The sequence below is a fragment of the Neophocaena asiaeorientalis genome, unplaced genomic scaffold, assembly GCF_003031525.2.
Source record: "Neophocaena asiaeorientalis asiaeorientalis breed wild unplaced genomic scaffold, Neophocaena_asiaeorientalis_V1.1 scaffold225, whole genome shotgun sequence".
In the NCBI taxonomy this organism is placed as follows: Eukaryota; Metazoa; Chordata; class Mammalia; order Artiodactyla; family Phocoenidae; genus Neophocaena; species Neophocaena asiaeorientalis.
In genome coordinates this window covers 163,014-184,407 of record NW_020172364.1, presented here as the reverse complement: position 1 = coordinate 184,407, position 21,394 = coordinate 163,014, and the positions used below count along the sequence as shown (strand labels likewise).

General features: G+C 35.8%; 1 pseudogene; it reads left to right on the top strand.

Moving 5' to 3' along the window:
• The first annotated feature begins 12,804 nt into the window (after positions 1-12,804).
• On the top strand, positions 12,805-13,568 carry LOC112415515 (coiled-coil domain-containing protein 90B, mitochondrial pseudogene; annotated as a pseudogene).
• Positions 13,569-21,394: the final 7,826 nt, after the last annotated feature.

Below are 21,394 nucleotides of genomic sequence, written 5' to 3'. Positions count from 1 at the left end.
AGGGCATATAATGGGCTTTGTGATCATCCTGATAGATTCCCACTCAGGTGGGCTTCTCCTGGGAACCTACATGATCACGGCTAAATCTTTCTTTTTTTAATTGAAGTATAGTTGATTAACAATGTTGTGTTAAGTCACTGCTGAATCTTGAGCGTATCATCTATGCTCTTTGCTTACACTAGTTCTTGAATCAGATAACCAATCTATTTTCATCTGAAATTAACCCGTCCTTCAAGGAGAAATTCACATCTCAGGCATACCCAGGGTGAAAATTTCCCTGACTACTGTATTACATAGCACCATCTTTTTCTGAATTTATGAAGTGTTTATGGTCTAATAAGAACATTAGACACACAACTCAACTCATTCACTAGAGTTTCCTCTTATATGGAAATGATCCCTGAGAATTTCTTAAATCACCATTTAAATTGATGAAGTCTGACCTGCTCACTCTGAAATTCAAGAATTAGCTAGTTTTTTCTTTGCTATTTTTTTTGCTGTGTCCTCTCTTCTGTGGAGCAGTCCACAGACCCCAACCTTGAAGGGGTCCAAGGTTTCAATTTACACATTGACAAGCAGAGAAAATGGAAATTTCTCCCTAAGCAGGGGGGACTATATGAAATTTGAGGTCAGGGGACGTGTCTAATATTTCTTTTTATCCTCCCTGGTTTCCAATATTATTATTATTATTAGCCACACTGTGCGGCATGCGGGATCCTGGGATCGAACCCGTGCCCCCTGCAGTGGAAGTGCAAGGCCCTAACCCCTGGACCGCCAGGGAATTCCCTCCAGTATTATTCTTTGTTGGTTTGTTGATGAGCCTGGGGAGAGAAACACCTATATGGCATTAGAACTATGAAGATACTTTCCTGGACAAAAATGGCTACTCATTGTGGAGGGAGCCAGACAGAGAAGCTATCTCTCTGCCTGGAGGCAAGTGTCCCTGATAAACACCTACTTCTTTTCTGCAAGGCTCTATGTATTTAAATATTTCGTAAAAGAAAACCTCAATTTTATGAAATAAAACTGTTTTCCTCTAAAATTCAGGAATTAAGAGTTTTAAAATATGTATAGATAAAAGAGATAAAAATCTGTAGACCTATTGATCATTTTAAGTTCTGGCAGAAAAAAAAAACTATGTTGTTAAAGAAATAACAATGTTAAGAGCCACTAACGTATATGCCTCCAGTGCTTTTTGACAAAACGTAGAAGAGAAAAGCAGAATGCTGTCTCCTTCATAACTGCTATTACTTTAGGCAATACTTTGGCCACAAGGTCTGCTGCCTTGCCTCTCTGATTTTCTTATTTCAACAATTGCACTAAATTCTGGGTAAATTAATTTTCCCTCAAAGTGAAAGGTCCTTTTAATAATTTCTTGAATGTTCACATCATTGTCATTAATGGGCTTTGTTCTGTTCACTGTAGGATAACTTCTTTATATACTTGTCTTTTCAAAGGCTTTCTTCCCATGAATAGACATCATAGTAAGTCACTTGAAAAAAATCTCCTGTAAATATGGATTTTTTTCAATATTATCAACCATTGTCTCATAATTTTCTTTCATAACTCTGACTTGGAATTACAGAAACCCTGGTCATGAATACCAGGTCAAATTCTATACTTCTAGCTTGAAAAAGCAGTTTAATAATAAATACAAAGCTTATTGTAGTTTAAAAAACAATAGTAAAGCATCAATATAGGTTAGGATTCTGAAGAACTTACTTTTTAAGTATCTTTTGTTCTCACTGTATACTTTGAAGTTGAAACTGGGAATTCAAGATAAAAATATGAATAGTTAAGAGTTCAAGGAAATGTCACTTGGAGACCATATTCTTTTTTTTTTTTTTTTACTTTTTTTTTATATTGGGGGTATAGTTGTTTTACAATGTTGTGTTAGTTTCTACTGTACAGCGAAGTGAATCAGCCATATGTACATATATCTCCTCTTTTTTGGATTTCCTTCCCATTTAGGTCACCACAGAGCACTAAATAGAGTTCCCTGTGCTATACAGCAGGTTCTCATGAGTTATCTGTTTTATACATGTTAGTGTATATATATCAATCCCAATCTCCCAATTCATCCCACCTCCCCTTTCCCACCTTGGTGTCCATACGTTTGTTCTCTATGTCTGTGTGGAGACCATATTCTTGAGAAGATTTTTTTTTTTTTTAATTACCAAGAGAGGGATTCAGGGTAGTGCATTGTTAAGACCTGTAGGCTCCAATGAGTGACACACTAGACTGTGTGAGCCTCTTGGTTCTTCCACTAGTTAGCTGTCTGACTTTGGTGTCCTCATCTATAAATTGGGGATTACAGCAGCTATTTCAAAGGGCTTTTATGAAAATAAATGAGGCAACACATATAAAGCGCTTAACAGTGTCTTACACTTATTAAAATAACTATTATTTTCACAGATCGAGGTAGCGTTTGTTGTAAGATATGTGTAATCTAACGTTAACTTTGTGGTCTGAAGTGTTTAGCTATCAAACGGATTCTTTTTTTCTTGAATCCGTTTCAAGAGAAAACGGTGGAGGGGACACCCGGAAGAAGATTCTTTAGTAGATCAAATCTTTTGTCACTGAAGTGTTCTGAAATATATCTTGATGTTTAAAAAAACAAATTATTATTATTGTATTTGCTTGCCTGTTATTTTGGCATTGTATGAAATTTACAACTGGAAAACCAAATAACTCCAGGAATGAGAATTTAGAAACTTTCTTTTTTATAGGGCCCAAGGGGACCATTCTCAGGGGTGATAGTACTTTCATTTGGGACATTCAGGTAAGAACACAACTCTTCCAGGAAATCTATGTGATTGAATATTATTTTTGTGTCCTCCAAGAGGGCGGCCAGCCATGTAGAGCAGGTCAAACCCACAGGCCCAGTTCTCCATTTAGAACAACAAATCGAGTGGACTGAGAATAAATTTACAGGCCACACACCCAGGTGTGTCAAAAAGCACTTTATTCTTCTACAGGTAGAATTAATATCTATCTCTAGCTCTTATTCCTGTGAGATGCAGAGATTCAATTTCAATTTAATTCAGGTTTGCATCTAATCCTGGAAGGTTTAAATGGAACTCACCAAGAATTTCTGGGGCTTGGCTGAAAGAGTTGGGTGCAGGATCCACTCTCCAATCCATTTAAAACATCTAGCACAATTTCTTTCTTGTCTATCCCCTCACCCTGCTTTACCTTCCCCCAGTCTGGACAACCTATGTTTAGCCTTCGGAGTAGATGTTATGTCTCCTCACCTAGTCTCCTTCCAATTTTTTTTAAATGGATAAACCTTATGTCCTGAATCCTCCAGAGATTGGATTTTTGAAATGCTTTAAGTCCAGATTTTGCAAGTAAAAAGTTGTGTGTTTCATTTAAGAGCCATCAGAGAAATGTGACTGACAAGATATTTGATGATATTAAAGAATTACTGTTTTTGCAGAGATTCAATTTCAATTTAATTCAGGTTTGCATCTAATCCTGGAAGGTTTAAATGGAACTCACCAAGAATTTCTGGGGCTTGGCTGAAAGAGTTGGGTGCAGGATCCACTCTCCAATCCATTTAAAACATCTAGCACAATTTCTTTCTTGTCTATCCCCTCACCCTGCTTTACCTTCCCCCAGTCTGGACAACCTATGTTTAGCCTTCGGAGTAGATGTTATGTCTCCTCACCTAGTCTCCTTCCAATTTTTTTTAAATGGATAAACCTTATGTCCTGAATCCTCCAGAGATTGGATTTTTGAAATGCTTTAAGTCCAGATTTTGCAAGTAAAAAGTTGTGTGTTTCATTTAAGAGCCATCAGAGAAATGTGACTGACAAAATATTTGATGATATTAAAGAATTACTGTTTAATTTTTAGTACGGGCCCAGCTGCTCCGTGGCACGTGGGATCTTCCCAGACCAGGGCTCGAACCCGTGTCCCCTGCATTGGCAGGCAGACTCTCAACCACTGCGCCACCAGGGAAGCCCCTGTTTAATTTTTAAATGTGATAATGGTATTTATTGTGGTTATATTTTCTTTAAAAAAATGAGTCTTTTCCAGCTAATATGTCTTGTAGAACAAACAAACAGGTGCAGAAAAAGGGAATCACAAAGAAGTCTTTATCTTGGAGATATGTACTTAATATTTGTGAGTGAAATTATATGGTGTCCAGAATTTGCCTCTGAAACTTCAAGGCAGAAGCGGAGTGGGTAAGGGTGTAGATTAATCAGAACTGGCCTTGAGTTGATGATAGTTGAAACTGGGTGGTGCATAGGTAGGAGTTTATTGTATTAGTCTCTCTGCCTTTGTATTTTGTTTGAGAATTCCCATAATAAAAATGGTTTTTTATTTTGTTTTGTTTTGTTTTTTTTAAAGCCATAAGTTCTAAGAGCCTCTTACAGCAATCAGAAAACAAGAATTGAACGTCTGTATATTCTGCATTCTAGTCATCCCTCCTTCCCTGAGTAATGCCTAGCTCTGATCAATTGAGAAGAGTCACAGAATGACATAATAGTCTTGGAAAGGGGAAATCTTGTTAATATATCAAAGTTTCATCCTATTACACAAACCAATCAGTCAATTCAGACTTTGGATATGGTAATATTTAATGATTAAAAATATGAATGACTGATACTTCCCTAATATCCTTTGGTTATATATTCACCACGTTAGATGTGCAAATTGATGCAGGAAGTTTGGAACTGTGAAAATATTTCGTAGGCTTGATGATTTATCAACCAGTTAGCCAGCTGGTTGGGGGGCAGGAGCAGGGAAGAGATTACACCACATGAGTTATTCTGCACAGTTCAGCTAATGGAAAGTGTTTTCCAAATTATGGCCTCCATTGCTGAGAGTTTGTGTAAATTGATCTAACCACACTCCTGAAAATGTAACAAGCTCCTATAAGAGAAAGAAGTTAGTATGAGTAAAACATTGTATTAAAATAAAGTAGTGGTAACGTTCATGTCAATATAAAAAAAATGACGAAGGCAGCTACTGTGCAGGCTATAGAATATTTAGCAACATAATGGCTGATTTCATCCCTGGTTTGTCCCCTACGGTAGAGAATTTATTCATAAAACATTTATTGAGCACCTACGCTATGCAAAGAACTGGACATGAGAAGACAAATAATACACAGACCCCCAACGTGGAGCTCATGGTATGGTAGGTAGCTGGGGGTACAGCCTGGACTACTTCTGATGACCCTCTCATCCTCTCACTCTCCCAGCTTCTTTTAATAACTATAAGATTAATACAAGTATTAAGATCAGAATTTAGAAAACTCTGCAAAACGATTACTCATAATTAGTTTGAAACATTTAGAAACACATAGATTTATTCTCCTTAATGGCAAAGAGTAGCTAAGATGAACAACTACTGGATATTATAATTTAGTGCAATACTTTTCTTTGATAATCTTGAAATTCAGAGCTAGGTGTCGGAGAAAAGGTGTTTTTCGTCTCAACTCATTTATTCTCCCACCCATTTCTTCTTTTCTTCACTCCCTATATCCCTGCTAGAGCCACAGTGAAAATTATTTTAATTTCTAAAAGGCACTTCTGTGGGAGAGAGGAAAAAAAATGTTACAGTGAAAAAAATGTTGGAGCAGGCAGAGTGTCCTCTATGAAGGACATTGAAGTAGCTAATAGTTCCCCTAAGAGATTACCAGTGAAGTGGTCTTGCATGAAAGAAAGGTGGCATGAAAGATCATTGCTTCAGTTATTATTAATGGAATGCTATTCCCACAAAGATCATCTGGGGAATGGTTCTGATTGGTCATCTGGTACCATCAAAGGTAGTTTGTTTAGCTGTGTGACTAATGCCACCGTTTTCAAGGTCTCCTCATGGCACTTCAATTAAATGGAAACTGTGGCAGTTAGAGAAGCTTTCTTGAACTCTTTGCAGAGTTTCAGGAAAGGAAAACTTTTCCATTAACTGTGAAGTTAAAAAAAAAATCCTATAATGTATTTCTTAACCAGATTAGAAACCAGAACCCTGGTAGGCTTTTGTTTAGCTATTTTGCTGAGGGCGTTCTGCTAAGGCCATGCAAAGAATGAATAATTCAGATTGAAAACCTTGGCATTTTACTTAAAAGCCTTATTTTCATTTTTGGAAAATGTGACAGCAAGAATTAGTACTGGCACTTCTGTTTCAATAATAGTGGTGATGTTTAAATGACAACAAATACATAATTGGACTTACATGCACATTTATGGACACAAAAAAATGTCATTACCTATTTTGGTGGAACATTTTACACTTACTCTATAAGCGACAAAAATCAGCTTAAGTTGTTTTTATCGATAAGCAATGAATCAATGTGAGAAACCCTTGTGGCATTCATACTTTGAGAAAAATATCCTTTTTTTCCATTCCCTGATTTTGAAAGGATGAAATTGTTTGTTTTAAATAAGATCCTTGATGAATCCTCCTTAAATAAATGTTAACCCATTTTCATAACATTCCTTAAAGTCCTGTGGAGATCAATAATTAGACCCCTCAAATTAGAAGATAGATTAGAGACAAACTGTAGCAGAATATTTCTATGCTTCCCTCAGTTTGATTGAGCTGAAATTGTCTGAATATCATAGGGTATGAGATTTAGCATTTTATGGTGAGAACAGAGAAAAGAGATTAGGAAATAGAATGTTGTGGGGAGAATCGGGGAACTCATTGATAGCACTTTGGGTACCAATCATTTTACCCATGGAAGACACAGGATAAATAATGATATAAAACAACAAAGAAAAATAACTACTCTTCTCTCAACTACCGCATAGATATTCATTTTAAGGTTAAGAATGAAATAAATTTATGTATTAATAAGAAATATGGCTTTGAGCTCAAAGACTTGCTGTGAATTCCTGGTTTACTAAATCCCAACAGTGAGGTCTGAGTATTTCCACGCCTCCTTGAAGTTTCTGAGACACACAGAGAGTCACAAATAGTTTTTTTTTAAACCAATTTTTAATTGAAGTATAGTTGCTGTACAGTATTACATGTTAAGGTGTACAACATAGTGATTCACAATTTTTAAAGGTTATACTCCGTTTATAGTTATTATAACAAATACTCATTACTTTTTGTCTGCCAATCTCTTGGCATTATACTGTATGATCCATTTGTTAACTTGAATTAAATTTCTTTTAAATATATGGTGTCTTGGTAGGTGTTTTCCCAGATGTCGCTAACCTTAAAAATTACACATGCATTCAACTTTGGAGTAGCCATTAAACATTGCTAGGTTTCTACTAGAGACCACTTTAGTCCGCCTATTAGTTGGGACATATGGGTAATCCCTGAGAATTAAATATATAAAACAACGAGCTATAGATATGTTAAGATGACTGTCCTGTCTTTAGCATCTTTATAGGATTAATCTGTGTCTTCTCTTTTGCAGCAGCTCAATAAAAATGTGACTGCTGCTGTTTGCTATTTTCGTTCCCTGCTCCTTTCCCTGGCTCAGGTAATTCTCCATACCTGTTATTTGGCCAGGCTGCTCCACAATTCACCAGCCCTCCGTGGTTCTTGCATCAAATACAACTCACACTTCACCAACAGATGGTTCAGTACAATTTCTGTTTGTCTCAGATTCTGCCCAGGAATGCAAGCTGTTTCTAATGCAGTCCACAGTAGAATCCTGAGAGCTGGCTTCCCAACCCTCTCCAGTCTTATCCCTGCTTGGTCATTTAGTGCCCTCATTCCCTTTTTCTTCCTGACAAATCTAATCCCAAAGAAGATTTAAAACCCACAATTCATTCTAAATCAATGATATTGTTTAAAGGGTTAGATCTGTCAGGCACATCTACATTTACTAGCTGACATGAGTTTTAGATAATAAAATTATTCTTTATTGGTAGAATTTTAGGTCTCAGAAGACATATTGGAAAAGGTTTCTTGGGGGGTGCCGGGGGTGCAGGTGAGTCAAAGGGTCTCATCCAGCACCTCAGAAAATACTCCGTCTTTTACTTTGCTTACTTATGAGATTAGTTCTGGTGAGGCATAGCGTCCCTTCTCCAAACCATCTCTCTTTCCCCACCCTTATACTGCATATCAGGGAAACCTCTACTAAGAAGCTTTTCTTGATTAGTCTCACCATGCTCCAGCCAGCCTGTTTAAATTCTGGCCTACTCTTGCACTGTTATCAGGCTGTTAAAGACCTCCAAGGTCCTGGGCCTAACACTTTTATAGACCCTACCCAACATCATATCATATCGAATTGTACTGACATCCCACTTCAACTATGTATTTTTTTCCTGCAACAATAATTTAAAAGGATTGTAATACTTTTATGTCCAAAAATTTTTAGCTATGTATAGCTTGTTTATTTTAAGATTGACTATGGTTTCTTGGTAATCATTGTGCATCCTCAGAAATTTTGGTGATAAGAAAATATACCTTACTCTTTTTTTAATGTAATGATGTTTTATGAATATTAAATTTCACAGGTAGTGAAGAAGATATGATGGTGTCAGTTTGTGGAAATTTAATTCAGCACTTAATTTACTTTTAAAGTTTTTTGTAATGAAATTTTTTTTCAGGTTTCAAACATTTTTACAAGTGCTCAAAAGGCTCATTTTAAAAAAATTTATTTATTTATTTATTTATTTATGGCTGTGTTGGGTCTCAGTTGCTGTGTGTGGGCTTTCTCTAGTTGCAGCAAGTGGGGGCTTCTCTTCATTGTGATGCACGGGATTCTCATTGCGGTGGCTTCTCTTGTTGCAGAGCACAGGCTCTTGGTGCATAGGCTCAGTAGTTGTGGCTCGCAGGCCCTAGAGTGCAGGCTCAGTGGTTGTGGCGTACGGGCTCAGTTGCCATGATGCATGTGGGATCTTCCCGGACCAGGGATCGAACCCATGTCCCCTGCACTGGCAGGCAGATTCTTAACCACTGCACCACCAGGGAAGTCCTTGAAGGCTCATTTTTTTTAAAATTTATTTTATTGAAGTATAGTTGATTTACAATGTTGTATTAATTTCTGCTGTCCAGCAAAGTGATTCAGTTGTCCGTATATATATTCTTTTTCATATTCTTTTCCATCATGGTTTGTTACAGTATATTGAATATAGTTCCCTGTGCTATACAGTAGGACCTTGTTGTTTATCCATCCTATATATAATAGCTTATATCTGCTAATCCCAAATTCCCAGTCCTTCCCTCCTCCTGCCCCCTTTGGCAACCACAAGTCTGTTCTCTATGTCTGTGAGTCTGTTTCTTCATAGACACTCATTTTAATGACATCTATATATCGAGTAATGCACTGGCAGAGAAAGTTAAGAAGTTGAAAAGACAGTCCCTGCCCTCAAAGAGCTCAGAGGAACATATTTAAGGAAATAATAGCCATGCAGGGTGATAAGTGCGCTAATTAAAATAGCATTAGGGACACACAGATGGCTGTGACTAACTCAACTCAACCCAGTTCTCAGAAGAGGTGACTTTTGAGCCTAACAGTGACTGACTTCAGTCATTCCTAGATTGAAGAGTCAGGATCATTCATGGAGGACTGTCTCATTAATTATTTTCACATTCTATTTTTTAACTAATACAATCTTGAGTTCTTGTAAAAATCTGGAACATCTACCAGAATTGGTCTGATAGGATTCTCAACCCATTGGGTCATCCTCTTTGCAGGAGCCTCCCTTCCACTGTAGAGATAGAATATAAATAGGAGGGTGATCCAGTTGCATGTGATCTTCAGAGAGAAACTTCGAGGTCAGTGCTATCGTGATCCCATCAAATAGGTGAGGAAATAAAAACTCAGAGAAGGGAAGGCATTTGCCTAAAGTCAGACGGGTAGTAAAGTAGCAGAGGTGGGGATCAACCTCCCATTGGTGTGACTCCACAACACTTAACCTCACCACTCTATAGACCGGGACACTGAATGCACACTCCCACCTCATTCCTATGGCTGCTCTTCTCTAGGTAACTTGGTGTGCAGTACATTTTTCTCAATTTCCTTCTCTGATGATGAAATGTAAAAGAACTTTTAGAAAGAAGGGGAAAAAAACCCTCTCCATATTCAGGAAGAGGTAAAAACTTATATCAGGAAAAGATAACTCAGAAAGGACAAAATATTGAGCACAAAGTCATTCTCCTGATACCCCCAGCTTTTCCCAAAGCTTCTTTTATAAAGTGACAAGCATTTCCGCCTTCACCCTACATTTCTGCCTACCTTAGCAAGAAATATTTTGCTTGATACATAATTTTTGATAAGGGAAGATGCATCAAAATAAAAAGGTGATAATATTTCATATACTTGAATGAATTTTAGGATGGAAGTTAAACAGAACAATAGGTGTAGTCATATTATAACCATTTTTAATGATCCCATTTTAAGATCTTGTTAGAGGCTAAGAATAGAACCCACACAAGCATTGAGTTAGTGAAAGGTACTAATAGCAAAAATTCCTCAGAGCCATGAAGATTAGTCTTTGCTGTAAGTTAGGATAATATTCTGTTAGAGGAGTTCTGATTTTAGTATTGTGTAAGCTGTTTTCTTAATACATATCTACCCTCTGCCTAGGTGATATTCATGAAATAAGGCATAGATAATGCATTTAGTAACACTGAGCTGAATCATGCAAAACATAATTTGTGTGCAATTTTGGGGAGTGTAAAATAAAAGTTGTTTTAAGTGTCAGAAAAAAAATCCATAAAAATAAAGCATTCTAATCAGAGAAAAAATTCAAAAGTTTGTGTCATAAAGGAAAACAATTTACTTGTGCCGGTACCCTTAATAAGTGCCCCAAAGCGTTCCAGTGCTGTTACATTCTCTAATGATATTACAGTATGTGGCACATCTCATCTAATCTGTTAGTAAAATCCTAAAGTCACTTATGTCAGTCTCTAATGCAAGCCAAATGAGTCTTTCCAGTAATAAGAAGCTTCGCAGAATTAGTTTTCGTTTTGCAGAAAATTGCCATTGGGGCTGGCACTTTTATCTAAAAATTTCACTCGTGCATAAGCAAAAAACTCATATATTATTTGGTTACATTCCATCAGTATGAGAAATAACATTGTGAGAATTCTATGCATGCTAATGATATATAGAAATCCACCTGCTTTCAGATAAAATGAGTTTAATTTTCTGTTGCCCACTGCCTGGTTGGCCTTTCATAAATTACTTATGCACAGCTATTATTAAAATAGAGGGAAAGCAAATTAGAAAGTCCTCCTATCTCTCCACTGGATTTAGCCAAGGCAGGACTGTGACAGCTAGAGTCAGCGTTTTTGAAAAAATTCTGCTCTCTTGAAAAATTTTGCATCTCTATACAATTCTATACCACTGTTGTAAACGTTCTGACCTGCCTTCTTACCAAATTAACCTAAATCCTTTCTATTTTTCAACATTAATGGAATCCTCTAGAGTCCTGCTGATATATATTAAAATATATTTATTGGTTAATTTGAATTCCAGCATTTTGTACCTCATTTCCAGCACTCCTGTTAAATCTGAACAGCTTTGAGCTTTAGCATTAAAAACTTACAAATTAAGATACATACAGTACATCTTACAATTATCAGATCAAAACAACTTAACTTTTATTGGAGTATAGAATGGTAAATTTAACCTTCTGATAAAATAGAAAATGAAGGTTGTCTGTGTGAAAGAGTTAATTGGATTTCAATGAGTGTTTTCTAGCTGATGGGGGGACGTCTTTATTGGCCAATGAATACTTGACCTCTTGGTTTTAAGGACAGGTGAAAAGTTTTTATTTCTAGAGGGTTTTGAAGTCCAAAGTTCCCAATAACTGAAGACTAATTTCTGTTAATATTACTTTTCTCAAGTAAAGTAGATCACTAGTTTCTTAGAACATCTGGTTACCATGTCTTTGAAGCCTGAGTAAGTATTGATGAGGCTCTACCCTTTCATGCCATGGTGTTAAGAGAGTTATCAAAGCACTATTTTGAAAAGCAACTTCAACCGCAGCTCATATTGTAAAAGATAAAATAAAGAACACTCCCAAGCCATTTCATAAAATATATTGATAAACAGATTTTTTTTTTTTAAAGAGAATTGCATCCTGTGTTGGGGAGGATTGGTTATCATACTCAAATAGCATTTAACTTAGTTCTGAAAAATTAAATATGCTCTTTAGTTTCTGTTGTTAAGATCTTCATAGTGTTTTGATATAAGTTTTGTACATAACTAAATGGAGTTTTAAAAACAGCGTCTTGATAGTATAAGTTATTAACACAAATAAAATTACAAATAAGTATTTGTGGTGATGTGTGGGGTGAAAGTGGAGTTGTCTTAGGAAAGTATGGTGGAATGGGGAAAGGAGACACATAGCTCTTTTTTGCCCTCATCTTTGCCCTGAATCCAAACTGGCCATTTTTCTTTCTCTTTGGGAGAAATCTTTCAAAGTTAACAAACATACTTATGCTCACGTTCAAAATGGATGTTGGAAAAGAATACCAAGCAAACAAAACCTAGCATCACAACTAAAAGGTATACAAATGATTTTGGAAATTTGCTGCTGTAAGATACCAGAGGAAAGTATTATTTTCAGGTCCGTCCACAGTGATTTTCAAATGGGGTCATCTCTCCTCCTGTCAAAGTTTAATGACAAAGTGTTGTTCTCTCCTTGAGAGAACTGGATGAAAAATACTATTTGTGTATCCAGCATTATTAATTTTAAAATTCAGTGTGTAATTATATGGTGTTATGATGCCTTTAAAATAAATCTATTCTGAAACTTGCAAGGTGGAATTCACTAGTGAGGTGGAATTCACTAGCAATAGAGTTTTGTCAAATGTATCAAAACGAATGCAGAGTTTGAGCTTTTGCCCTCCCTCACCAGCTGCAAAGCCGAGGACATGTGGAGCCACTGGGTTTGGCGGCTCCTGCGTTCATGAAGGCAGCGGGGGCCTCCGGGTTTCGACTACCCGCGGGCCTATTTCCCCGGCCCTGCGGAGAGATTTCTTCACTGCCACAACCAAAGAAGGATAATATATGAGGCGAGTGGACATAACTCCTTTAGGACAAAGGTAATTAACTTTTGATACCGTGCATTGGTTCAGGACTTGGAAACTCATGGATTTGACAAAGCACAAGCAGAAACAATTGTATCAGCTTTAACCACTTTATCAAATGTCAGCCTCCATACTATCTATAAGGAGATGGTCACTCAAGTTCAACAGGAAATAACAGTACAACAGTTAATGGCTCATTTGGACTCCATCAGGAAAGACATGGTCGTCCTAGAGAAAAGTGAATTTGCAAATCTGCGAGCAGAGAACCAGAAAATGAAAATTGAATTAGAACAAGTTAAGCAACAACTGATAAATAAAACCAGTCGAATCAGAGCAGATAATAAACTGGATATCAACCTAGGAAGGAGCAGAGTAACAGATATGTTTACAGATCAAGAAAAGAAACTTATGGAAGCAACCACAGAATTTACCAAAAATGAAACCAAAACCAGAGTTATATTTCAGAGACCGGTAACAAAATTGACACTGAAATTGCTTGTTTAAAAACCCTAATAGAGTCTAACAAGCTTGAGACAATTCGTTACCTTCCAGCCTCAGTGTTCACTTGCCTGGCAATAGCACTGGGACTTTATAGACTCTGGAAGTAACAGTGAAACTACTATATTATGCTCCTGCTGCTGCTGCTGTTGACTTAGAACAAACACTGTGCCAGGATGGATTTACTCTGAACATTGAAAGTTGCAGGAGAAACTTAATACAAGATTATTTAAAGTACATATGGACTAAAGGAAATGTTTTAGAATGGGAAGGTGTATTTTGTCTTTTATATATGTCTTTATTGTATTATGTTGAAAAGATGCTGTTCAAAACCTGATGGATTTGAGATAGGCCTTTTGTCTTTATCCTTTAGATAGCTCACAGAAACTGAAGCAGAGTTTTCTTGTTTGCTTGAACAACTGTAAATCATACAGGATTTCTTTGGTATGTGTTGCAAATTTGTTTAGTTATAAATAGGGACTCTAAAGTACAGAGTAGTCAAAAGACTGACCTTGTATGGTCCAGCAAGTGAGAATCAGAGTCTCTCCAACTAAATTTTTTTCAAAGAGCTAACAGCTGGGTTGTTTTCAAAACAAAACCTATATTTTGATTCAAAATATCTCAGAATCCTCTTGCCTAAGAAAATTCTTGGCACATTGTAGATAAATTTGTGTTGGATTAATAAATAAAGACCATATAGATTCCACGGTAAAAAAAAAAAGAGAATATAGAGTTCGAGATCAGTGAGCTACTTGAATCATGATAGTTAATCCTCTGTTTATAAAATACTTAACTAGCTGAAGTTTCTTAGATGTCTTGTTTTTTACCTTGGCAATGGTGGTTTAAGCCAAGAAATCCCACGGAAGACAAATAATTAGTGTGCCATTACTCCCCAGGCATCTGCATAAAGTCTAACACCTGCATGAAAAAAGAAGGATCTATTCTTTTAGACAGTTTAAGGTAACAGCATGGCTGGCATTTTGTAGACACAGCTTCCTATCAGTTCTAAGGGTTGTAGGCTGAGAAGAAACTTAAATTGAAACTAGAAGATGAATTAAATTATCAGGATAATTCAGGCAAAAAAGTAAAATAAAGTTTTGCAAATAAATCGGTCACATGCTATTCCTCAAAACCTATAGCTTGCTTTGCCTATAGACTGTTTTGAATTAATTCATCATTTAATTGATCAGTTGTTTCCCTATAAATTGCTTGAAGAGCAGCATGAATAGAGTTGTGAAAAGCTAGGAACTTTTGAGTCTAACAGACTTAGATTTGAAACTTGGCTATAACATTACCTAGCTGTGTAGGTACATAACTTCGTTTAAGCCTCAGTTTCTTCTTTTGTAAAAATGGAATAATACCTTACTCACATTTATCAGGAGGATTGAATAAGGTCGTGTATGAAAAAGATTGACTTTTGAGTATGTAGGTGCTCAGTAAACATTAGGATTTCTTTAGTGCATTTAATCAGCTACAGGTATGTAAGACTTTTTTTTTTTTTTTTTTGTGGTATGCGGGCCTCTCACCGCCGCTGCCCCTCCCGTTGCGGAGCACAGGCTCCGGACGCGCAGGCTCAGCGGCCATGGCTCACTGGCCCAGCCGCTCCGTGGCACGTGGGATCCTCCCGGACCGGGGCACGAACCCGCGTCCCCCGCATCGGCAGGTGGACTCTCAACCACTGCGCCACCAGGGAAGCCCTGTAAGACTTTTTAAAACAGGCTTCAGATCTTATACATTTTTGGTAGTATTATCGGTATGATTTCCATATATAACTTCTCTTTAGTCAATTGTAGGTATGTAAAAATTTTGTTGTTGTTGTTGTGCTTTAGATATAATATATATTTTTGTAGTGTATTCTTATGATCTCCATAAAACTCTTCAGTATGTACATCCATGAATGAAGCAGAGAAGAGTTTGTTTCTTACAAAAGGACAAGAATTTTGAAAATACAAAAGATTTCATAACATTCTTAAATAAGAAAATAATTGCTCAATGTAGAATATTTGAGAATTATACAGTGATATAAATTGAAAAATGAAAATATTCTTTCTTTCCATATTCCAAAGACATTTGAATATTTCTACACATATCCATATTTTTTATAAAACTGAGATCATATTGTATTTGCTAAGATTTGATAAACATTTCATTTAATAACATATTAGTCCTTCCTCATGACAAATATTTTTATAAGCATAATTTTTAATGACTGCAAAATATTCAGGTGAATGATCTAACAATAATTTATCAAACCGTTTACTATTTTTGGATGCTTAGGTTGTTTCTAACTTACGGCTATTACATAATTTTATTTAACTAACAAATTTTTGTCTGCATTTTTTTGTTGTCTTCTTTGGTAACCTAGTTGTCAATGAATATAGGCATTTTTGATCTGTTTAGAATTTAATTCCAAATTCTGCAAGAGTTGTAGCACTTTATACTTCCACAAATAAAATGCAAGAATATACTTCTCAAATCCCCTTTGCATAAGTTGAGCATGTTATTTTTTAAAACTTTTGTGAATTTAATAAATGAAAAATTCAATTTCTATCAAAAGTGTATGAGTACCGGTTTCTGGTAAACCGAATCAGCACTGGATATTATCAACAAAACAAGGTATTTTATTTGTTTTGGTGAAATTTATTTTTTAAATGAAAGGACTTTTTAAATTGGTAGTGGGATTGGACATTTTTTTTCTATGTTTATTGGAATTTGAATTGTCTTCTTTGGTGAATCATCTCTCATCCTTTTATCATTTATCTATTGGTGTGTATACCTTATTCACTTATAAGAACTATTTATATATTAAAATAAAAACCATTTAGTATTTTGCATTTATTTTTGGCCTTTTAACATTATGATGTTTTAAAATTAATATAGTTTTATGTTTTTATATTAAAAAGTAAATGCTTTCTTTTATTTATAATATTATAAACTTCAATACTTATATATATATTACTTTCAAATATTTTACTCATAGAGTAGTAAAATTATTGCTTAAAATTAATTCTCCTTTTATAGTTTTTTTTACATTTTATACAAACTATCTGAAATTTATTTCTGTATTTATGAAGAGATAGGGTGTTAATTTTATTTTTTCCATAGAGTAGGCCAACCTACTATCAGAGAGTTGGTCTTTTCCAGTCTCCTATATTGGTTAAGTCTCGTGGATTTATGACAGTTTCTGACTTACTTCTCAGTTATCGATTAGATCTATTTATCTGTAGATAGTTTTTCCCTAATATTATGCTCTTTTATGCAATACAAATCTTCATCATTTTATCATTGTTTTGGCAATAATAAAATAATAATTGCAATAAATGATAATTATGATTAGGACAAGAATGATCACTTTACTCAAGTCAGTGACTCATATGCAAGGTAACCTTGGGTAAGCTACTTACTTACCCATTGGGGTAAGTAAAGTGGGAAGCATCTGTAAAATGGGCAGAATAGTATCTAGTGAACATTATGGTTTTCTCTTCAATAGGCATTCCACTCCAACTCTTTAGTGGCCAGTTATGATAGTCTTTTCATGCTAAACAGTGATTGCTTTAGATAAGGTCTTATCTAAGCCAATTGGGCCAATAAAACTTGAGAAAAGTCTTAGGGCTTCTGGGCAAGAAGCTTCCTGCACTTTAACAGTTGGGTAAAAGTGGTTTTGGTCTGTCTGTATCTCTCTCTGACACACATGCACATTTCCCTTATACATGAACAAGGAATTCCATTTCCCTGTCTACTACTGGCAATCGTCTTGAGATTATGAGGCAAGCAGCCTGAGGACTACAGCTGACTCAAAGAGAGGGAAAAGTTAAGAAAATAACAGAAGGTGGAGCCTGGAGCCCGTATCTCCCTTTGTCTGAAGCCCACACTACTTCTGGCAGGTTACTGTTACTTGCAACTGAAAGCATCCTGATTGATACATATTATCTCTTCCTAGTTTAGTGTGCTAAGCAAATAAAAGCATGATTCCATAGTGCTTTAGAATATCACCAGGAATGCAGCAATATGTGGTTGTCAGGTATGAAATGTTGCTGTCATTATGCATGAGTTAGTTGATCACACATCTCTGTTAGCAGAAATGTTTGAGCATGCAGCTTCAATATATTTGTTTACCAGATGCATTACTGTAAATATCTATGTGATATATAAATAAAAATATATATTAGACATAATATATGTAACATTGAATATTATATACATTATAAAAATTCACAAAACAGGAAGGAACTCGGAAGAGATAAAGATGAAATAAGTAATTTTAAAATAATTTTTTGTTCACTTATTAATGTTACAGAAAACCCTTCCCCACTAATAGCATCATTATTAAATATATTTATTTTATAAAAATATATACTGGATTGGGCTTCCCTGGTGGCGCAGTGGTTGAGAGTCCACCTGCCGATGCAGGGGACACGGGTTCGTGCCCCGGTCCGGGAAGATCCCACATGCCGCAGAGCGGCTGGGCCTGTGAGCCATGGCTACTGAGCCTGCGCGGCTGGAGCCTGTGCTCCGCAACTGGAGAGGCCACAACAGTGAGAGGCCTGCGTACCGCAAAAAAAAAAAATCTACTGGATCACACACTATTACCTAACCCTTATCTCAGAAAGGTCAATAAATCATGAACAGTTGTCTTAAAAAAAATGTCACAACTGTACTTTAAATTCAACCACTCTTTTAAGTACTTTTTGAAGAAGTTACCAGCAAAATCTGTAATATACCAGGCTTCTCTCCCAATCTAATGTCAGGTGTTGTAAAGACTCTATTCTTTAAAGTAATATATGTAGGTATATTTGGCCTCATGCACAAACTGCAATAGGCCATAATATGCTGAAAGCTTGTAGATGAATTAAGGCTTTTCTGTTGACCCTCGGCATTGTTAAAACCACATACCTCCCTCAGCCAAACTGACAAAACTTTTATGGTAGGTTGACCAATTTAGGGTGTCAGTGTCAACTGTGTATTAAATATTATAGGGTTCTTTTATTCCTTTTTAAAGATAAAGATAAATATAAACTCATTATTTCTCCCATATGTCAATAAATTGTCATGTCCTCCTGGCATATGAATGCCCTTCACTGGAATACATCGGTTAGATATCAACTGTGAGCCGCTAAAAAAAAAAAATCTAATTTTTTTTTGGAAAGAGCCATCATGAGGTTACATGTCAAAACAATTAAAAACCAACCCTAAGAAATAGAATATTCTAGTTGATAAACTGCTATGAATGTAGAGGCTCTTGTTTTTATTGTGGCCCCAGTATTGATTATAAACCTTATAATCACAGTCAGAAGCACAAAACTAGAGTTGTTGGTGCTAATGTGGAAATTGAGGAATAGCAGTGTTAAATCAATGAGACCACTTCACCAGTGAAGGGGGGTAGAACTAGGAATTTACCATAGTGTAACAAAACCACATGAAGTATTGCCTTAAATGCTTTCAGCATCCAAAGAGAACCAGTAATATTATCATTTATTTGTATAAAGATTCAGATGGTTTTGAAAAAGGTTAAAATATAGTTATATCTGGGTACTCTGAACTCTTGGAAAGTGAGTTGTACTATATAGCCAAACTGTACTGCTTCTTAAGGATTAAACCCTCAACAATCAACCCTTTTATTATATTTTAATTTTTCTAGTATGAGTTTCAGTCATTTATGTACTAAGCAAACATTTCCAAGAGTCTTCTGTAAATTCCAATAGACTGTTCCTGTGACATGTGTAAGACCATTTGCCACATCTGTAAAGAGCTCTCCACCGCTGCCCTTTTTAAATTCATGCTTTGCTTTTTATGGTGTTTCTATCTTTTCTTTTTCTTCTATACTGTCACATCTTGTTAATATACTAAGTTCTGCTTGTGGGAAATACCCTTCTACAACCCTTCTCTCCCTTCCTAATTTGCTGCTTCAAATCGGTTTTGGTCCTGAAACAAGTTAAAAATGTTCATTAACAACTAGGTTGGCTTGAATTACTGACATAAGTTCTCTCCTATGAGCAGAGTGTGTCAGTTTTACTGCCTGTGTGTTATAATATACATTTCAATTACTTGATATTCTTTTCTTGGCTTTGAGATTGGTGAGGAAGCCACAGACCCATGCTTCAGAATGGGTAAATTGTTACTCTGGTGCTCAGTGTTTTCTGCTTTTGACCTGATGGCAGTGGATTCCTTGAAACCTGTCATGTCTCTGTGTTGATTGTTAAGCCTTCACTCAGGAAGAATGATTATAATGCATTTCCTGTTACTTCAACTTCTTAAATGAGGTTTTCTCAGAATATAGGATATGAAAAAACATATAAACATCCTTAGAAATACCAGAAAAGAATTCTTCACTGAACACTAGTGACACCCTACTGAATTTTTAAAAATTCCTTTAATCTAAGACCAAATTGCAATGTATTAATTGACTTTGGATTGTTTCTTTTTGACTTCTGGAAACTCAGAGTCATTGTCTAAATTTTTGACTGAAATAAAGTAAGAAGTAAATAAATGGAAAATAAAATAAAATGTTTTTATTGTTTGTCCCATAATAAATTTTAATTTATATGACTATTTACCAGAATTAGAGTTGACGGTGTTCACTTGATATTTCAAGTGCATTTTATGATGGTGTTCACTTGATATTTGAAGTGCATTTTATGATAGATTTTTTTTGCAGTTTTAAAATCATTTAAGACCCTTTTTTGAGAAGTTACAGAAATGTATAAATCACACAGAATGAAGTCCAATAATACTACTTTCTGTACGCTTTGTATTTTACAATTTCCAAAGCATTCTCTCCATAACTTAATTTTTTAGTTCTCATGAACCATGTCAAGAGCTAAACGGGGCAGTTATTACAACTGTTTTACAGATGTTTTACAGATGAGAAAACTGAGCCACGTTTGCAGCTAAGGGACTGACCAAGGAGGTCACATAGCTAGCTTGTAATTGACAGAATTTGGATGTGAATGTGAATATAGTCAGTGCTTTTTGCCCTTCATATGTTGCCTGGGTGTGGTTCATAGAAGTACTGATATGAAAATGAATGCTTAATAAAAACTTGTTGACTGATTGATCGGTATGGAAGCAAGTCATGTCTAATGGAAGTGAGAAGAGGCTGACAAGAATGTCGGAATCGGCCTGGAGAGGGCCTGGCATGTGCCTGTGCATTTTGTTCTCAGTCACTGCTAGATCCTATTCCTACTTTCCATGAAATGACCCAGGAATTTCTGGCAGTGTCTGCAGCTGCTATATGTGGACCAGCTCTCCACGGAACTAGGATTAAGGAAGGGCCGTAGAAGAGTGATCTCCCCGCTAAATAGGCTGATAAAATGTTCAAGAGTCACAGCTTTTAGAAACAGCAGGTCTTTTGTTCCCTGTGCATGTGGAAAAAGATCACTGGAACAAAGTTCCAGTTCTTCAAAATTCAAAGTTCTAGGACTTCAAAGTTTTGTGGGTTTTTTTTTTGTTTTCTTTAATCTTGGGAGAGCACTTTAGAATGATGTGCCCCATTATCAATACATACAATATTTTACAAAAATCAGTCCTTTGTCCCTAGAAGCTCATTTCCTTTTTTATTTAGCTCAGGACATATCCTAGGAACTTAGTAAAGGGCATGCTACAATATTAAGAATTCTATAATTAATGTTGGCCAGGATTTGAATTTAAATCCTTTACTTTTCAGAGTCTAATTAAACTGAGACATTATTGTGAGTGGAATGAGACATTTTCCTGACCAACCATATATTAATGGTTTAACGTGTAAGGATTTTATGTTAAAAGTTTAAAACATATTTGGAATAATGCGTTTTCCTTTGAAGTCAGGAAGAGTGAAAAGTTATCTTGCCTTAACGTAAAAGGAAATCACCTTTGATAAAAGTGGCCTTATTAGGGCAAATATTATTTTATCTCTTTACAATTCTTAGTAGCTCTAAAATACACCACAAAATTGTAAATA